Source organism: Akebia trifoliata, chromosome 14 (genome assembly GCF_017979445.1).
Source record: "Akebia trifoliata isolate Shusen 1 chromosome 14, ASM1797944v1, whole genome shotgun sequence".
In the NCBI taxonomy this organism is placed as follows: Eukaryota; Viridiplantae; Streptophyta; class Magnoliopsida; order Ranunculales; family Lardizabalaceae; genus Akebia; species Akebia trifoliata.
The window spans coordinates 33946857-33966223 of record NC_141388.1 but is presented as its reverse complement, the minus strand read 5'-3'; the positions used below and the strand labels follow the sequence as shown (position 1 = coordinate 33966223).

The 19367-nt window shown below is 32.8% G+C and overlaps 1 long non-coding RNA gene and 3 pseudogenes across 2 annotated transcripts; 3 read left to right on the top strand and 1 right to left on the bottom strand.

Annotated features, from left to right (window-relative positions):
- Positions 1-342: 342 nt before the first annotated feature.
- LOC147386895 (uncharacterized) lies at positions 343-7943 on the bottom strand. 2 transcript variants are annotated; one of them, XR_015172016.1, is made up of 8 exons: positions 7323-7943; positions 7072-7196; positions 2929-3004; positions 2208-2432; positions 1997-2108; positions 1723-1773; positions 1486-1576; positions 343-396 (listed from the first exon to the last, which is right to left on the bottom strand). It is a non-coding gene; the product is annotated as an uncharacterized LOC147386895 (long non-coding RNA). The 2 variants fall into 2 exon arrangements; XR_015172015.1 differs by lacking the exon at positions 2929-3004 and having other exon boundaries at positions 7323-7936.
- A 4439-nt stretch (positions 7944-12382) lies between these two features.
- Positions 12383-13218, top strand: LOC147386894 (dirigent protein 22 pseudogene; annotated as a pseudogene).
- Positions 13219-16633: 3415 nt separating this feature from the next.
- LOC147386893 (dirigent protein 22 pseudogene) lies at positions 16634-17757 on the top strand (annotated as a pseudogene).
- LOC147386892 (dirigent protein 22 pseudogene) lies at positions 17579-18967 on the top strand (annotated as a pseudogene).
- Positions 18968-19367: the final 400 nt, after the last annotated feature.

Genomic DNA, 19367 nt, shown 5'->3' with positions numbered 1-19367 from the left:
AATATTGAAGGAAAATGGTTGAGATTTGTTTGGAGAGAAGAATAAGAAAAATCTGATTTTTCTAATAGAATTTAGATATTTATATCACTTAAGTTGGGACATACTTGTCATTTTGGAAATTGTTTTTCCCGAATGCCGAATTGGACAAACTTATACTCTATTTTGGATGATTTTTCGACACGAATCTAATGGTATGATCGGTTTCCTTAAATTACGTCTCTAAGGTGTCGTTTACCTATTAGAAAAATATCTAATGCGAAACTCGAGGATTGGATAACTTTTAAATCAATGCACAGATCTAAAATTCTTTCCTCGAGATACATTTTAGGATTTCAGGTCATTACAGATATCGATGTTACTCCTTCAATAGAAAAATCGAAGGGTGGAATTGGGTACCTAGAAAGGGAAAAATTGTGCAAAATAATAAATACCGACAAATAAAAGAATAATTGAATTATGTTGCTTTTTGAAGAGTAGGTAGTGAAAGGAGTTCAACCAACTTTTGGAAAAGCTTTATAATTAAAACGATAAACTTAACACACAACAATAATGGATCTTTGCATCCTAGAAAGATTACAGAAGATTACATTTATCTAAGTTTGAATGTTCACCTAGAAGTCTAAATTAATTAAAATAAGGTGGTTCTTAGTCAATTGCAAAACCAGAACCACTTAAGACTTGAATGCTAGAGATGTAAAATTATTTTCATTGACTGTGTAAATCATAAAGATGGGTTTAAAAACTTGAACGGTTCCATAAAGCACCATAGCATTACATAAATTGTTAAATCAAAATCATCTAATTGAAAAATCACTCTTCTAAGGACTAACATCACGTTAATGGGATGATACCACTTGATTCTAGATGGTTCTTCTGTCAAACAATTAGAAACCTCCAAATGGTGACTCAAATGCTATGGTCCATCCAAAAGATGACATGTTAGTAGATCTATCTTGATAGGTTGTGTACCTATTGGACATTTAATAGCAGATTATACCATTTACAAAATTATGTAGGACTCAACAAAATCTTCTTCAAAATGAGAAAAAGTTAATGACATCAACCTGAATAACTATGGAAGACTCTAAACTAATTCTTCTTCAAAGTAAGAAAGAGCCAATGGTCTCAACCTTAATAAGATCAAATAGGGGATGCAATTATTGAACCAATAGTTTATATGTTTGGTGTCAAACAATCCTTTACAAACAAATAATGAAACAAATTAAATTAGAATTTTGAAGGGACATACAAGGCTTTCAAAACTCAAATGTATAAATGCAGAGAACAAAAACATGCAGAAAGACGGAGACAATTAGCAAGGCTTTATGTCCTCCTATTGGTTTGTGGATACATAATATTTGATGGATTAGTTTTCTTTGTCAATAGATTTGTTTCCACACATCCAATATATCAATGATATTAATTAGAAGCAATCATTAACAAAAGCAATATTTCAAAGTTATTAGACAATCAAGCAAAACATACCCAAGCTTACGAGTGAAAGGCAATACGAAGCCACCAAGGCAGAGGTCGACATGTAAACAATTCCAAAACGGGATGCCAATTCACCAAGTTCCTGCATAAATGAGTTCATAAGGGAGGGAAAGAAGAAACAAATGATACCTACTAACAATTAAGGAGCATTCAATGAAATCTTTGTTGAAGGAAACCAAAATAAATTTAAAGAATTTTAGTTGACATTGAGGCAATCCATTTACATACTTCAATGGGATCGATGATGCCATGTGAGAAACCAGGGGCAGATCTAACAATCTGAGAAAACATTGACTTTCAAGTTATTTGAAATTGCAAATATGAATTTATGTTGAGGAACAATAAGTCTCAATTGTTGTAATTGAAAGAGTATCAAAGATAGAAAGAAAGATACATCTCATATAATTTTCCCTTATCTAAACCACTCCTCCCCCCTCAAAAAAAAAAAAAAAAAAAAAAAAAAAAAAAAGAAGAAGAAGAAAGAAATAAGGATAAGACATACTGTGTTCTTGTTAATGAATCGTCTGATCACTTTGACATCTGCTAGGAATTCTTTGTTCACATGAACACGTCACAGTTTGATGTTAAAATATTGTGCAGATTCTTGTATTATCCTGTACTTGGAGAGAAATCAAAAATATTTATATAAATAATTACCAAATCATAAATGGATTACTCAAGAGATACAAATGAAGCCAAAGAACCTAACCCACATTTCAGGTTTTGTAATCCCCTTTTTTGTTTTCATATAGTCACGTGATGACTTCACAACTAATAATATACTTTCAGTTCCACTTGATGTCATGTTGCCGCATATTTGTCCTCTAGAAACTATTTCTTTACTTCCAAGCAGTGCAGCTGTCATTGCAACTACCTCCCCCTCAAATCGTACTACACTTTGGAATACATCGAGATGCAATGGATTGGTATGTGCAAACCTGACCATATAAACATATTCAAAGTATGATCTAATAAGAGGTGCATATATGAAACACAGATCATATTCATCGAAGTCATCACCGGAAAATTGTCTAATGTAACTTGAATTCAATTATTATCTTATAAAAAAGTTGTTAAAAAAAAAAAAAAAGATTCCATAAGAATTAATTGTACCGTTTAAATTAAAAGTAGTTTACTACAAGACAACAATAATACCATCCATGCTTTTTGGGACTGAATATTAGGATGCCAAGAAACATGTGAGCGTAATAGAGATGAAGATGTTGTGATGGATGAGTGGTAAGGAAAAGAAAGAAAAATTGAGGAATAAGTACATGTAAGGAACTGAAGGAATAGCTCTAGAGAGAAAACAAGGGAGAGTTGTTTAAGATGGTTTAGGCATGTGCAAAGAATTCCAATAAAAAAAAAAAACATATTATGAATTATATTGTATTACATTATTATAAAACTTAAACAATAAGAATAAATACTTACTAATCGTTCCATTCTCATAAAAACAAGAACAACAACCACCTCAACTTAGAAAGAACACATACGTGTTGATGTAAACCTGTGAAACCAAAATAAGGATAAACTAATAACAGTCAATGTGTTTAGGAGAATTTGCAAAAAATTAAACTAGCAATCAGACCAAAGGAATTTCCTTGATTGAAAACATTCAAATTTAACAAATTGTGTGACTTTAGAGATCAAAATGGTTTACCAAAGCATCTAGTTGATCTTTAGGATATTAATCTATCCAATTAAAATAGGAGCATGCCTTGAGCATTTGGAGAGATTGAATGGGTACCCAAGCTCCAAGAGTCATCTTTCTTATGCTAAATCATTCAAACGATAGTTGTATTAGATGTAGGTTAGTCTCATCCTCTACAATCCCACGTGGCACTTTTTTGACCCAGTGTGTGTGTGAATCTTTAGCCGACCTTTAGTTTTAAGCTTTTTCTTCCGGTTGGGCTTTATGGACAGATCCATGGGTGGATCTTATATATAATGATAAATAAAAAATAAAAAAAATTTAAGCCCATATAGCTAGAAGTTGACTTTTGGGCAACACATTTTATAGGTCATGGGTCACATAGAGTGAGCTTCAACGTGTCTCTTACATGCAGAGGTGGATGAGGAAGGAAATAAATTCCACTCAACTTGCCTCAGGTGCACATTATCAGATAGCTCAATCATACCCATTTTTTTTCATTTACTTCTTTAACCCCTTTCGTACTTATATAATCAAACACCCATTTAGTGTCTTTCATTTTTATTCTTCTCCTCTATGATAGAACTTCAATTAGAGTTAATACCCATCTCATTATTTTTTCTTCATTTTGTTGTAATAAATATTTATAAATTTGATGCATTATTACCATATTTTTGATTGAGTAATTTTGCCCTCTTATCTCATTCTACCATTTTGTTTGGTTCATACTCATTCCTTCCTTTTCCTCTCTTTTAATGAGTTGTCTTTCTCATTTCAGTTTCTCTTACCATTCTGTTCTATAAGATTTATTTGTAAAATGTGATGATATCATGCTTTTCAGTGTGGCAAGCATCTATAAATTATAATTAGACACTAATTTTGAGCTTCATCAATAATTGATCTTAATTATCTTTGATTTAAATATGTTACATAGCCTTGAGTTTAACGCCCCCTCTCTTATCTTATGGTTGCTCTTTTCTTAATAATATAGGCATTCTGTTTATTTATTTATTAAACCCTAGTTTTAACCAATATTTTTAGATTTGCTGAGCCCTTGTTATTTAATTATTTTTCACTGTTTTAAGTTAGATTAGGGTACTTAACTCTATTTTGAGTTATATATCTTCTTTTGTTCTTTTTGAATCCCCTTTTTTTTTTTACTTGAATGATTATTTTCATTGTAGAAAATATATCTGCTTACACATTTATCTTAATGTATAAAATGCAAAGGCAATGACATATTCATTAACCTTTTCAAGCTTGCAAAACTTGGGGGTAAATCTTGAAACTTTAATATTAATGCATTAAAGTATATTTCTTTATTTTTATTTTTTCTTAGGCAACCAATCTTTAGAGGTCAACAAAAGTGAAGATGGGTTCAACAGCTTCTGAACCAAGGTTATGGGATCAACACTCCACATGCCTTTACCAATTTGGCTAAGTTGGCACCTTCGAGAAAATTAAAGGCATTTTGTTTGAGGACCTATTGTTTAGGTGGGATTGGAATTGTAACAACGCTAAATAAGGGTGTTGTCAATTGGATCATACACGTGTTTGTTTTTATTATCATCATTGTACATAGGTCTATCAACTTACTTTCTTTCTTTAATAAAATTCTCTACATATAAAAAAAAATTAATAAAATAAAAACAAGAACAAGAACAAACACCCCAACTTAGAAAGAACACATACATGTTGATGTAAACCTGTGAAGCCAAAATAAGGATGGACTAATAACAATCAGTGTGTGTAAGAGAATTTGCAAAAAATTGAACTAGCAATCAGAACAAAGGAATTTCCTTGATTGAAAACATTCAATTTACCAAATTGTGACTTTTGAGCTCAAAATGGTTTACCAAAGCATCTAGTTGATCTTTAGGATATTAACCTATCTAATTAAAATAGGAGCATCCCTTGACCATTTGAAGAGATTGAATGGGTACCCAGGCTCCTAGAGTCATCTTTCTTATGCTAAATCATATGGTAGAAGATCCTAGAATTAACACATTGTTTAGTTTATGACTGATGTTTGTAGAATTTAAATTTTAAAACAGAAACAGAAATAAGAGACTCAGGTAGTCAAATCGAAGCAAATTCAAGGTTTATCTCAATCACCAGAAAGGTGTAAAACTAAGAAGTTTTAAAGATAAACAGGACAAGCTCTTGTCAAAATTGATCGTATTATGAAGAACATGTACTTATTGCATCAGTTTAGTTTATGATCCATGTTTGTCATTATTGAAGTTTAAACCCAACAAGAAATAAGAAGAAACCATGTCAAATGTCAAAGTAATAAAGAGAGAATATTTTTCCATTGTAAATGGCTACAGATCAAGATCAGTTACAAATTCAAATATTTAAATCTTATTGTGCTCCATCAAGAAACAACCAGATGAATCTCAGAAAGAAATTCAATATTTAGAACATCAACTAGAAAATTAAAAACTAAGAATTAGAGATAAACAGCCAGCAATGCATCATAAACATAAAAAAAATCCTAGAATTACTACATTGGTTAATTTATGATCGAAAAACATCAAAAAAGGAAACCTAGAAATCCAAATCCGAACGAAAATTGATTACATAAAGATCATTAACCTAATACATTGGTTAGTTTGATCCACGTTTGTTAGATTTAAACTTTAAATCCTACACGAAATAAGAAAAAAAGACAACCATCCTTCCCACCCACTTTAACAACAGCAATGAAAACATAGTTGTAACAGTATATGGAGGGCACAAAGGGAAGGTGACAGTATTACGAAACACCAACATTTTCCTTAGTAAGATTTTAAGCCTATTAAGGGTCAATTTGCTCAAATGGATTACCACATTGGCAATCCAACATCACAGCCCCTTAGAGTTCATGAAAAAATTAGATAAAAAAAATCATTTTGGCTAGATCCAAGGTTTTGAAAATGGAAGGGTGCTGAAATTCCACGTAACTCCCAAATTTAAAATCAAAATTTAACGATGAAAAATAACTTTTTTTGGAAAAAAAAAAATTCAAAGCTAATAGAAATGTCCTCTACAACCTTGAAGCATTGGATCATGGTTTTGGTGCCACAAGTTGAGCTCAAGGACCCTTAGTAAGGGTGAAATCCTTACTTAGTAAGGCTGGTCAGACTCAGTAGGAAACAATTGGCCCCACCAAGTATTGAAGATAAAAGATCAGCCTAATCAGATTACCATAACCAGTCATTTTCTCACATAGCGACCTTACAAATGCTATACTTGGTAAGGCCAAGTTCTCCAACCACTGATGATTGAAAAAATGATGAGTTCTACCATTGCTCCACACATTTTTCATGGACTCATGGTAAACATCTATAACACACCAACTAATTTACCGATTTCCTTTACACTGATGACTTATCTTGGGATTCCTTTATGAATTCCCATAATAATTAGTAATATGAGATTGTGAAGTTAAAAAATAAGAACCTTTGAAATGGTCAGTGCAGGGCTCCACTTCTCCTTTAAGATGTCAAGGCAAATACTGCCATTGCTGTTGATATTCGTCGGGGAGGGGGGGGGGGAAACCCCTCCTTTTAAACTTTGGCTTGAACTCAAAAAAGATGAGTGAACTCCCTTGATTGTTCAGCTAGAACCAACATCATGTGTGATTTCCATGGAAATGGCTTGTGATGCGTTCTAGTTTTCGTAATATATTCAAGAATTAATATTTACTAATTCAAGATAAAGATGAGAAGCCAACAAGCATAGGTGAATCAAGCGAAATTCTTAGAATTTAGTACTCTACAACCCTATGGCATCAGATAATGTTTTTAATTCAACAAATGCTTTTAACATTTTATTTGGCACATTTAAAACATTCGAATCAGCATTGTACCCTAAAGATAAAAATAAATAAATAAATAAATAATTCGATGATTCAAAACCAATTGATCAAAACAAATTACCTTCTTAAAATCCTCCTTTCTTCTTCTTATTCTTCAACCTTGAGAAATCGAGATAGAGAGCAGTAGAACAAAAGTTTAGGTGATTTGGTTCTCTGGGATCGACCAAATGCTGTAAGTCAAATTTTCTGACAATAAAATAAATTAACATTCGAATCAGCGTTGTACCCTAAAGATTCAAAATAAATAAATAAATCATTCAAAACCAATTGATATAGAGAAAAAAAAAAAAATTTAAGTAAAACACAAATTACCTTCTTAAAATTTCACTTTTACGAGTTGTTCCAACTCTTGAAAGATTAGGCGTTTGCTATTTTTTCCCTTTTTTCTTCTTCAACCTTAAGAAATCGAGATAGAGTGGGATGGTTAGGGAATGGAACGAATATTTACAGTGGGATTGGGAGAGAGGGAGAGAGGAGTAGATGAATCGAAAAAAATATCGTCAAATTAATGAACGTGAAGGCGCGAAATTTCTTGATCAATTATAGATGGGTTTAACTACAAAAACGCCTCGATTCTTCATATATTTTCGCCACAAAACTCGTATCAGTTCACTAGCTAAGGCTTTTTCAATGGAACAGCCGACCATTGATCTCCGATCGTGACGCTTCATATAGCCGACTATGAGACAACGATTTACATTCTTTGAAACCATATCTTCCTCTCCGATTTCGACGGTTTTAAGAAACACCACAAATATGTAAAATTTCGGGCAGTTTTTGAAAGAGCACCCCCCATGGCTCTCGATTTTGGGGCAGGAAAAAAAAATTACGTGGGCTTAAGGGGCGTTTTCTATAAAACGGTGGCAAAGATACTATTTTAAGGCTTTTTACAAAAACGCCCTTATTTTTGGGCCTCTAATTCCTATCTTTTTTGTAGTGGTTGTGATGTTGGGTTGCCAATATAACAAGTCATGTGGGCCCAACTAATCTTAGAAAGATTTGAAATTATACAATATTAATTAGGCTAGACTCACTCTTTTAAGAAAATAATGTACATCTTTTCAATATATTTAATAATTTATGAAGTTTATTTAGATTTTGTACATCAATTACAATTTGGGGTTGGAAAAATCCAGACCAAATCTAGATGTAGCCAACCTTCATAGTCAAGACCAAATAATTCAACAAGGAAACAGAACCAGAAAACTTGTTACTTGTATTTTACTTCATGGGTATATCCTATATTCATGTAGTCGATTGACTGTAAGTTTGACTCATCCTTAAAACTTGTTTTAACCAATTTTTTGAGTCAACTCAAAACTCAAGTGAGTTGGCTAAAAAATATACTGAGTTGAGTTAGAACCTTGATAGAGTTATAAAATGTTGAGAGATTTACCTGGCAGAGCCAGCTATTGCATTTTTATTACAAAAACTCCCTTGGAGGTCTGACAACTCCAAGGGAACCTCACTTATGTAGTTTCAATCCTGGAGTGGGTTCCACATCATAAAATTAAAAATTTATGGGGTTAAAAACAATTTAAAAGGATTTTTAACTCACCTGAAGGTAGATCGAACTTCAGTTAAGGTATGACGCTGATCAGAGCTCTAATGGAAACGACAAACATAACAACAAAAATTTCTGTGTGCAAATGTGTTTAGGGCAGAAGAAGGAAAAAGTTATGAATTCGTTATAGTGATGGATATGCATTGAATTTCATTATTTTTCAAGGTTATTTTGGTCTTTTCACTTGCTTTTACGACTTTGCTTCTCATGCAGACAGAAAACTGAAAAGCATCTATCTACTGCTTTTTTAGATGATGTTAAAAAAATGTGAAAATCATCGATTTAGTGCTTTATCAAACACATTTTTTATTTTAAAAAGCGCATTTTAGACGCAAATGTAGCAAAAACCACATTCTGAAGCATTATCAAACACCCACTTAGAGGTTTATCGAAAGTGATTGGTTGAGGTTGCGGCTATTTGTGAGACTGCTGCAATGTTTTGTAAAATGGAGAAAGGAGTTGAGGGAAAGAAGAGTTCGTTTAGGGCATCGTTGGTCTGATTTTTGGATTTTATTTATGGTTAAGCGATACTAAAAATGTGGGGAGGTTATACCAATACAAAAATTTGAATGTGTAAATTGAGCACTGTTCACTTACACGATTGGCTATAAATCTAAGTCGTTGGATCTTCCTCTAATCTAACGGTTGAGCTCATTTGTGGCTTTATAATGCAGACACCCCATCTTTGCAATTGCTTGATTAATCAACTCGTCAACCCGATTGTGACGATTCCCAATGATCGATGAATATTCCAATGTTTTTATTTGTTATTAGATATGTTTCAGAAATTTGGATAAGGTATCTCAAACAAGTAAAATTTTAGAAATCACGCTACACTAGGAAAATATGACTTAAAAAAAGTAGAAATCATCATTGTGAAACAAAAAGAAGCTTGATGTGAAAAATCATTAAAAAATGATCAAATTACAAAAATACCCTTAACATCAAAACATCCCTAAAGCCTACATTACGTTTAGGAAAACCATTGCGAACACATAAAACAACAAATTGAAATCAAATAAACTATTTCATCAATTTTGATCAAATTTGACAAAATTACGAAAATACCCCTCATAGGGTTCACGACCATTTCACGACAAAAATTCATAAATGACACATACCGATTCTCCCATTGAATTTCTTATGAAAAACTAATTTTAAAACATCGAAAAATGACTTTAAAACGTAAAAGCCCTTTTTGAAGGCAAAACGATAATTTTCCAATCCTAAAAATTTAAATTAATAATTAAAATATTAATGAACGTAAAGTGAAACCTTAATAAATTAAATTTAAAATTTTTAAAAAATAAAATCGATTAATTAAGCCCACAGGCCAAATTTTAAGTGGTGGCTCACTTATTCAAGTGGGGCCTACCTGATATTTATTAGAAAATCTTTCCATTTGAGATCCTAAAGAATTAAAAAATATAATCAGGGGGGTTTTTAAAAAAAAAAATTGATACGTAAGAATAGAAACCCTAATTCAAAACCTTAATTAACCTTATCTTAAAGAGACTTAGTCAAACTAAAAAACTCCAAAAAAACTCTATAAATAAGAGCATCCACAGCCTAATCTCATAAGTCAAGAAAAACCCTAGTAAAAAGAGGTCAAAAACTTTCCTCAACCTTCCCAAAACCCTAAATTTAAAGCTCCAAGTCCCTACCTAACATCAAAACCTAATTTTTTATTCAAAAAATACTTAGAAATCCTCAAAAAATACCTAAAAACTCTTAAAACACCCATAACATCTAACAAATATTTAGACTTAGGATGAAAATACCTCATCTCGAAGATCGGAAACTTATCTAGTGATAGAGACAAAAGTAAGAAGACTCATACGAGGAACGCACTCCGCTAGTACTAAGGGAATCGGCCATCACAACCACCCAGGTAAATTGTTTTTTATTTATTTTATTGTTTAAGTCAATTTTTAAGTAATGTAATTTTGAAAAAAGTAGAGACCAACATTTTTTGAGCCCATAGTTTATATTTTCTAGATTAATGTTATTTATTGATTTAGAGTCATGATTTGATTTCTAGACCATAATAACTAAGTGGCAACTTCAAAATATCGAAACAAAAAAATAGATCCACAACCCGCGGATCGAAGGCGTTTTTATATGAGTAACTTTATTTGTATGTGGATCCCGACATTTATTATGTATATACATACACACGATTGAATGAAATAATGAACATATACAAACTAAGAATTGAATTATAGCCACTCAGCTTCCCTTATGAAATGAATTGGTAATAGAGCGACAAATCATGAACCTTAGTTTCAAATTGAGTTATACGTCTAATCTTTCCACACGTCAATATCTCATTAGTCCTTCCACACAAAAACATTCTTAGGGAGCCAAGCTGGCTTGATAATAAATCAATATGATAAATGATTCCTAAAATGTTGGGTTTGACCATTTTCTAATCATGGATTTAGGATTCATTGAATTTTACCCACTAACATTTAATAAACCAGTAAATTTCTTTCCAAATCATATGTTTACGTGGATTCACCAATAGGTGGGCCATGTATTCATGACATATACGATAGCATCATCATCCATTATAGATGCCTTTTCTTTCTGAGATATTCTATCGACACACTAAATTTTATTAAAAACACACCAATTCTTTGAACTTGTAGACTAGTGTGTTATAGGTAAAAGTTTGTGTGTTAACAGGAGAGCTCTCTCTCTCTCTCTCTCTTCCATTGTCTTTTCTGTTTGTCTTTTAATAAAAGTGTGCTTTGATACCCACCCATGGGTTGCGTAAGTGGTAAGGGTGAGCACGTGAAGTGTTGATTAGACACACATCACGAGTTCGATTCTCTTCTTAGGTTTTTCTCATGATTTAATTGGGAGACCATGATGGTGGATTGCTATGGTAGTCCTCCTTAAGATTAGTCGTGGTGCGCGTAAACTGGCTAGACACTCGCTTAGCAAAAAAATAAAAAAAAAGTATGCTTTAATGAAGTTTGACCACTAGTGTCCCATCAAATGAGACCGTCCAATAAATTTTTTATATACCACTCTTGAGAGAAACTCCAAGTGGGCTTCAAAATTATTAACTTTAGAGATGGAGCCATAAACAAATTCCAACCAGACTTCATTTTGAAATCTTAAGACTCCAAATCACTGTTCATCCTTTATATAAATATCAATTATATTATTTTTTTAAATAAATGTCATTTTTACTCTTTTTCCTTCATGCAATATATTTAAAATACCATTTGTGTCCTGTACTAATTTTAATTCTTTTCATTCATTATTTAAAAAATTAAACCAAACTGATAGAAAAAAGTCCCTCCACCATGGTCCTTTACATAATTTTCATTGAAAAAAAGAAGTTAGGTTTAATCCAAAAGTTTTGGTGTAAAAATATTAATTATCATTTTAAATAGTGTATTACCATTTAGTTGGGGTGTAATATATAATTTCAATAATTTGGTGCAATAATTAGAAGTCTAGGTGCCAATACAAGTTCTCAAAATTAATTTTCCAAAACTAACCTAATTACTATATGAATTGTGATAATCTAACTTACCCACATGGCATACTCAATTGACACCCTTGATGTGATAGGTTCGAGAATCGTAGATATTCTCTCCTCGGGATACAAATCTGCACTTCCCCATAAAAAGATACAGTTTTGTATTTCGAGGAGAGTAGATTTAGAATTCCCAAACCTATCACATCAAAGGTGTTGATTAAGTATGCAAAGTACTTAAGTCAGAAGATCATCATGACTCTATTAGACAAACTCCTGCCTTCGTCTATATATAAATGGGAAAATGCTGGAATGACACAAACGGAGACACAAGGGTGACAAAAATGATGTGGTGGCATGCACATAACCATAGATGCTTTTTACTCGTATCTTGCAGAAAATCATCTATGGTAATGTGTACCACACCACATCATTTTGTCACCCCTGTGTCACCCCAGCATGACTCATATATATGACGTATCTATGAAGACACACACACTATACAACCATTAAGCATCTAAATTAAGATCATATCCCCGTGAGTCCTATGGCCTCAATTTCCCTCCAAACCATCATTTTCTTCTTCATCTTCTCTATTTTCACCCTTAAAGGTGAGACCCATCAATTCTCTCGAAGCATAAATCCAGAATCAATTGGCCTTAAGAAAGAGAAGCTAAGTCACCTTCATTTCTACTTCCACGACATCATTAGCAGCCGTAATTCCACAGTAGTTCGAGTTGCATCGGCACCAACCACTAACACATCAACCACAGCTTTTGGAGGTGTAGTTATAATGGATGATCCATTAACAGAAGGACCAGAATTTATGTCTAAGATCATTGGAAGAGCTCAAGGGATCTATGCATCCGCATCTCAAAGTGAGTAGGATTGTTAATGGTGTTGAACTTTGCTTTCATGGAAGGGAAGTATAATGGGAGCACACTTAGTATTTTAGGGAGGAACACCATAGTCTCGAAGGTGAGAGAGATGCCTGTTGTTGCAGGAAGTGGGCTCTTCAGGTTCGCACGTGGGTATGTTCAAGCTCAAACTCACACGTATGATCCTAAAACTGGAGATGCAGTTCTTGAGTATAATGTCTATGTCTTCCATTATTGATGTTTTTCCGTTGTTGGAATTTTTCTCTAGTGGTTTTACTTATTTTCTTTCATGTAGGCCTATGTTTATGTAGTGGAAGTTAACTTTTTTTTTTAGTGGTTTTAGTTATTTTCTTTTATGTGGGCCCATGCTTATTTTTTTTTGATAAATAGTAATTCTTTTATATAATTGAATCAGGTCGGTCGAGATGACCAACCTGACAAGATCTTACAAATCGACACTAAATACCAATAGAGCAACAAATCCCATCCCAGTTATGCATAAAATCCTCGAAGAATAGACCCCTAAACTCCTCATAGACTTTGGATCAATAAAAAATAAACTCCAAAGTGGAAATAATCATATCTGAGCAATCTTTTTGTTTTCCTTCAAAGATGTGCCTATTTCTTTCAAACCACACCCCCAGCAGATTGTGAATGGTGTGATACTCCACAACCTTCTTTTTACACCACTAAAAAAATATCCAACTGCCGACCAAGAATTAAAGAGATCCCTCACTGTTTAAGGTAAGCAAGTTAGTACCCCATATAACTTAAAAAAATGAGTCCAAAAAGTGTAAGTGAACCTGCAATGAAGAAGAAGGTGGTATGATGATTCTCCATTGTCCATACATAACACACAACAACTCGCCCCGCACCATCCACGCCACATCAAAAAGTCCACCGTTTGAATCCTTCCTAAAGTCGTCGTCCATGTGAAGAAAGAGATTTTACTTGGCACGTTTGGTCCCCAAATTGAGATATGAGGAAAAGATGAATCTCCATTATCGCATAAGGATCGGTAAAAAGAACGCATCGAGAACCTTCCATCTTTACTTGCCATCCATATTATCTCATCCTCCCTATCCGAGTGCAGTTCAATACATGAAGCTTCATCCACTAACCTACCAATTTCTTCAAGATTCCAATTATTGGTATCTCTCCGAAAACCAAAGTACCAAGCCTGTTCCCCGCCCACGGTACAATGAAAAGAAGTGATTGGAAGACCTTTTTTTTTTGAGGAAATGGAGTACAACGATGTAAATAAAGAAAAGTTATTTGTGCGGTCAAGAGAATGGAATAAAAAAAGGAGTCAAATGGACTTGAAATAAATAAGATTTTCAATTCGACATGAATAGATCAACTTTTTGTTCAGTATTTTTTTTTTAAAAACACTGAGGCCCTCCATCAAGTAAAAAGTGATTGAGTTGGTAAGGATTTCCAAGAAAAATTGTCTAAAAAGAAGTTATATTAAAAAATTTTTATTGGCACTCCAACTTTTACTTATTACAAACACTAATCAACATTAGAAGATTGGAGTAGATGATCATTATTGACATCAACTTGTTTGATTTTAAATTATTGTTGATAGTGGAAATTTACAACTTTTTTTTCTTATTTTTTGCAATTATTATGAAGGAAAACATTGACGTGAAAATATTAATTCCTAGTTATTTTAAATGGTGTGGGTTAATTTTTAGTTGAAGAGTGATAAACAATTTAAGTAATTGGGGTGTATTAAGTAAATGGTGGGATGCCAATAGCATCTCTATATTCATCAATAAAAATATAAGAAATGATTTCTACAAAAATTTTGTTTCTTTTTTCTCAACCATCTATTTGATGGAGAGCTTCAAATATTGTTTTTCCTGTTATCTCAACAATCTGTTTGATGGAGAACCCCAACGATGACGTCTCGTACCTCTACGATATGTCGATACTGCTCAACCTGCTGTTAATAGAGTATTTCAAGTCACCAACGTGTGATTTGACTGGATTGAATAAAATAAAAATATATTAATTTAAAAATAAAGAAGAATGTATATATATTTTTTTCTTCACAAAATATTAAATTAATATAATTCTATAACTCGGCCAAGTTTATTATCTGACTCGGTTGAGTTAATGAGTTGACTTGATGGTTTACCAAATAGTTTTGAAAAGTTGGCACCATCAAATTTTGGTGTCGACTCACATTGATACCGACTCGATACAATGAGTTTTAAAATTAGGATTTTGAGCTTTGAAACTTAGGGTGTAACAACCTCGACAAAGGAAAAACTTTGAAACGATCCGTCTGCTTCAAAATTTTGAAGAAACCCACTCCATTGATTTACACGTGACATTTTCAAGGATGTATTTAATTTTGGCAAAGCTGTAGGGGGTGTGAAATAAATTCAAAATGTGTCTTTGCCACGAAGATGGTTTCTTCACATTTTGAAACGGATTGCTTGCTTCAAGTCGGACTCCTTAATCAATGTTTGATAGATAAATGTCCAGATGGTCCAGTTTTGACGTCGTGGTCCATGACAAAGCCATAAAATAACAAAAAGCAGACCGACCAAATATCTAAAGTAGTCCCATTTCCCAAGTCAAGATCACCAATTATTCAAAAAGAAAATTGGGCCAGTTTTTATTTTGTAAGATTTACTTGACTAATGTAAGTGTTGCATTTTTATTTAAAAACTCCCTTCAAGCTTGGATTAGTGGTGTCAATCTGTTTAGTTATTTTATCATTAACGTTTAATTTTAAATATATTAATAATTATTTAAGAGTTTTTTAAATTACTTATTTTTTACTAAATTTTTTTAGAATTTTTTCATAATATAATTTTTTTTTAAATTCTATATAATATAGAGAATATTTTAAGACATTTTTTAAATAATTAATTGTTAAGATTTTAGTTTGAGAAAGAAAAAATTATTACCTTACTAAGTTATTTATTTATTGAAATCTAGAGGCATGTAGTATTTAATTCCTATTATGTGATCCATGTGGGCAAAACGACCCTTGGTAAGATTCAAGATCTTATTAAGTGAAGTTAGTATGTCTATGTGATAATGAAATATACTTTATCGAGTAAATTTTTTTTTAAATAGCAATAAAAATAATTAAAAACACTTTCCTTGCCATAGTAAGAAAAGTAGAAGACTACATCACCCTAAGGGACTTAAAAACATGATCCGTTGTCACATGATTATAAATGACAAAATTATATAAACTTTGAAAGAAAATATCAAAAGAAAGTTATTTTTTATCATTGAACTTAATTTACGGTTGTGAGTTTATTTTTAGTAATGACATTATTTTTGATGGTGCAAATGTAATTTATTTATTTTCAATAAAGATTAGAATTTTATTAAATATATTATATATGGGTTGGGTCGGATATAACTATTTATAAATGGGTTGGGTTTGGATATAAGTTTTTGACATAATTACTAAATGAGTCGGATTTGAGTTTGGTAAATTTTCATAATACCTTTACCTCAGCACGGCAGTACCTAACTCATTGCTAACCCTAGTTTTGAGAAGAAAAATGAATCAAGGATTTTGGGGTCTTTTTATTATTAGTTTATCATAACATGGGTATCTTTAATATTGGGGGGTGGGGGACGGGAGGAAATAAGTAAAGCTTGGAGTGCCAAATATTAACTCAAATTTTTTTTTTTTTTTCCAAAGTGACTTTACTGTCTCCCACATCTCACTCTCTCATCCACTCATTAAACACGTTAGAAAAGTCTTGTTTTCTTCTATATCTACACACGAACAAACCCAGCATTCACCCCAAACTTAAGCACCTAAAGACCACATACCCTTGATGAGTACTCTCATGGCTAGAAGAATTTCCCCCCAAACCATCATTTTCTTCTTCTTCTTCTTCTTCACCATTTTCACCATAGAAGCAAAAACCCATCACTTCTCTAAAACCCTAAATCCAGAATCAATAGGCCTTTACAAGAAAGAGAAATTAAGTCACCTTCACTTCTACTTCCACGACATTGTAAGCGGTCGAAATCCAACCGCAATTCGAGTTGCATCGGCACTAACAACGAACACATCGATGACAGGTTTCGGAGCGGTAACAATGATTGATGACCCATTAACAGAAGGACCAGATTTGACATCTAAGATTGTTGGAAAAGCTCAAGGGATGTATGCTTCAGCATGTCAAAGTGAATTAGGGTTGTTGATGGTTTTGAACTTTGCTTTTATGGAAGGGAAGTATAATGGGAGTACACTTAGTATATTAGGGAGAAACATTGTGTTCTCTAAGGTGAGAGAGATGCCTGTTGTTGGAGGAAGTGGGTTGTTTAGGTTCGCACGTGGGTATGCTCAAGCTCAAACTCACACAATTGATCTTACAAGTGCCGTTGTTGAGTATAACGTCTTTGTTTTCCATTATTGAGTCTCTCTCTCTCTCTCCCTTCTTTGTTTTGTCGGATATTTTAGAAGAATAATGCTGAAATAACCCCGAGATTTGGAGGTTGGACCTCACTTCACACCCGACTTGATAGGTTTGAGTATTGTAGATATGCTCTCTTGCGGATACAGAACTGCACTTCCCCATTTAAAAAAAATAAAGTTTTGTATCTTGAGGAGAATAGATCTAGAGTTCCCAAACCTATCACGTCAATGGTGTCGATTGAATATGCCACGTGGCTAAGTCAGATCATCACCACTCTTACTGTATATCTAGACAAACTCTTGCCTTCATCTATCTATATGACGTATCTATAAAGCACACACACACTATACAACTTTTTAAGCATCTAAATTAAGGCCTATCCCCGTGAGTCCCATGGCCTCAATTTCCCTCCGAACCACATTTTCTTCTTCATCTTCTCTATTTTCACCATCAATTCTCTTGAAGCCTAAATCCAGAATCAACTGCCCTTAAGAAAGAGAAGCTAAGTCTCGTTCATTTCTACTTTCACGACATCGTTAGCGGCCGTAACTCCACAGTAGTTCGAGTTGCATCGGCACCAACCACTAACACATCAACCACAGGTTTTCGAGGCATAGTTATAATGGATGATCCATTAACATAAGGACCAAAATTTATGTCTAAGATCGTTGGAAGAACTCAAGGGATCTATGCGTCGGCATCTCAAAGAGAGGTAGGATTGTTAATGGTGTTGAAATTTGCTTTCATGGAAGGGAAGTATAATGGTTAGTATATTAGGGAGGAACACCGTAGTCTCAAAGGTGAGAGAGATGCCTATTGTTGCAGGAAGTGGGTTCTTCAGGTTCACACGTGGGTATGTTCAAGCTCAAACTCACACGTTTGATCCTAAAACTGGAGATGCAGTTGTTGAGTATAATGTCTTTGTCTTCCATTATTGATGGTTTTTTCATTCTTGGAATTTTTCTCTGCTGGTTTTAGTTCTCTCTCTCTTTTTAACTTTTTAGTGGTTTTAGTTATTTTCCTTTCTTCTTCATTGGTCCAAAGTCTATAAAGAGTTTGGAGGGATTTTCTTTGAGGATTTTCTTTATAATTGAGATGGGATTCGGTATATATTTCGCGTGAGTAGCGTCTTATTTGTAAGGTTTTGCTAGGCTGGTCACCTCGACTGGCTTGGTATATATTTTTTTTTAATGAAATACTATTTATCAAAAAAAAAAAAATGTTTACCTAAAATAAGAAAAGTTATTTTTTTGGACGAGAGAATGGAATCCAAAATAGAGTCAAATGGACTTGAAATAAAGAGTGGAAATTAAGATTTTCAATTGGAGGGTGATTGAAGTGCTAAGGATTTCCAAGAAAAATAGTCTCAAAAGAACTAATATTAAGAGAACTTCTATTGGCTCCCCAACTTTTACTTATTACAAACACGGATCAACATCATTAGGAGATTGGAGTAGACGATCATCATTGATGTCAACTTGTTCGTTTTTATGGATTATTGTTGATAGTGAAAATTTATGATTTTTATTTTTATTTTGTGCAATTATTATGAAGGAAAACATTGATGTGAAAATATTAATTCCTGACTATTTTAAATGGTGTGGGTTAATTTTTAGTTGAGAAGTGATAAATAATTTAAGTAAAATTAAGATGTAATAAGTAAATGGTGGGATGCCAATAACATCTCTATATTTATCAATAAAAAAATAAGAAATGATTTCTACAAAAAATTTGTTTTCTTTTCTCAACCATCTAGTTGAAGGAGAGCTTCAAAAATTGTTTATCCTCTTATCTCAACAATCTACTTGATGGAGAACCTCAACCATAACATCTCGTATCTCTATGAGATGTCAATACTGCCCAACCGGTTGTTAATGGAGTATTTCAAGTCACCAACGTGTAATTTGACTGGATCGAATAAAATAAAAATATATTAATTTATTAATATTTACAAATTTTTTTTAATATTTAAAAATAAAGAATAATGTATATATTTTGTTCTTCACAAAATATTAA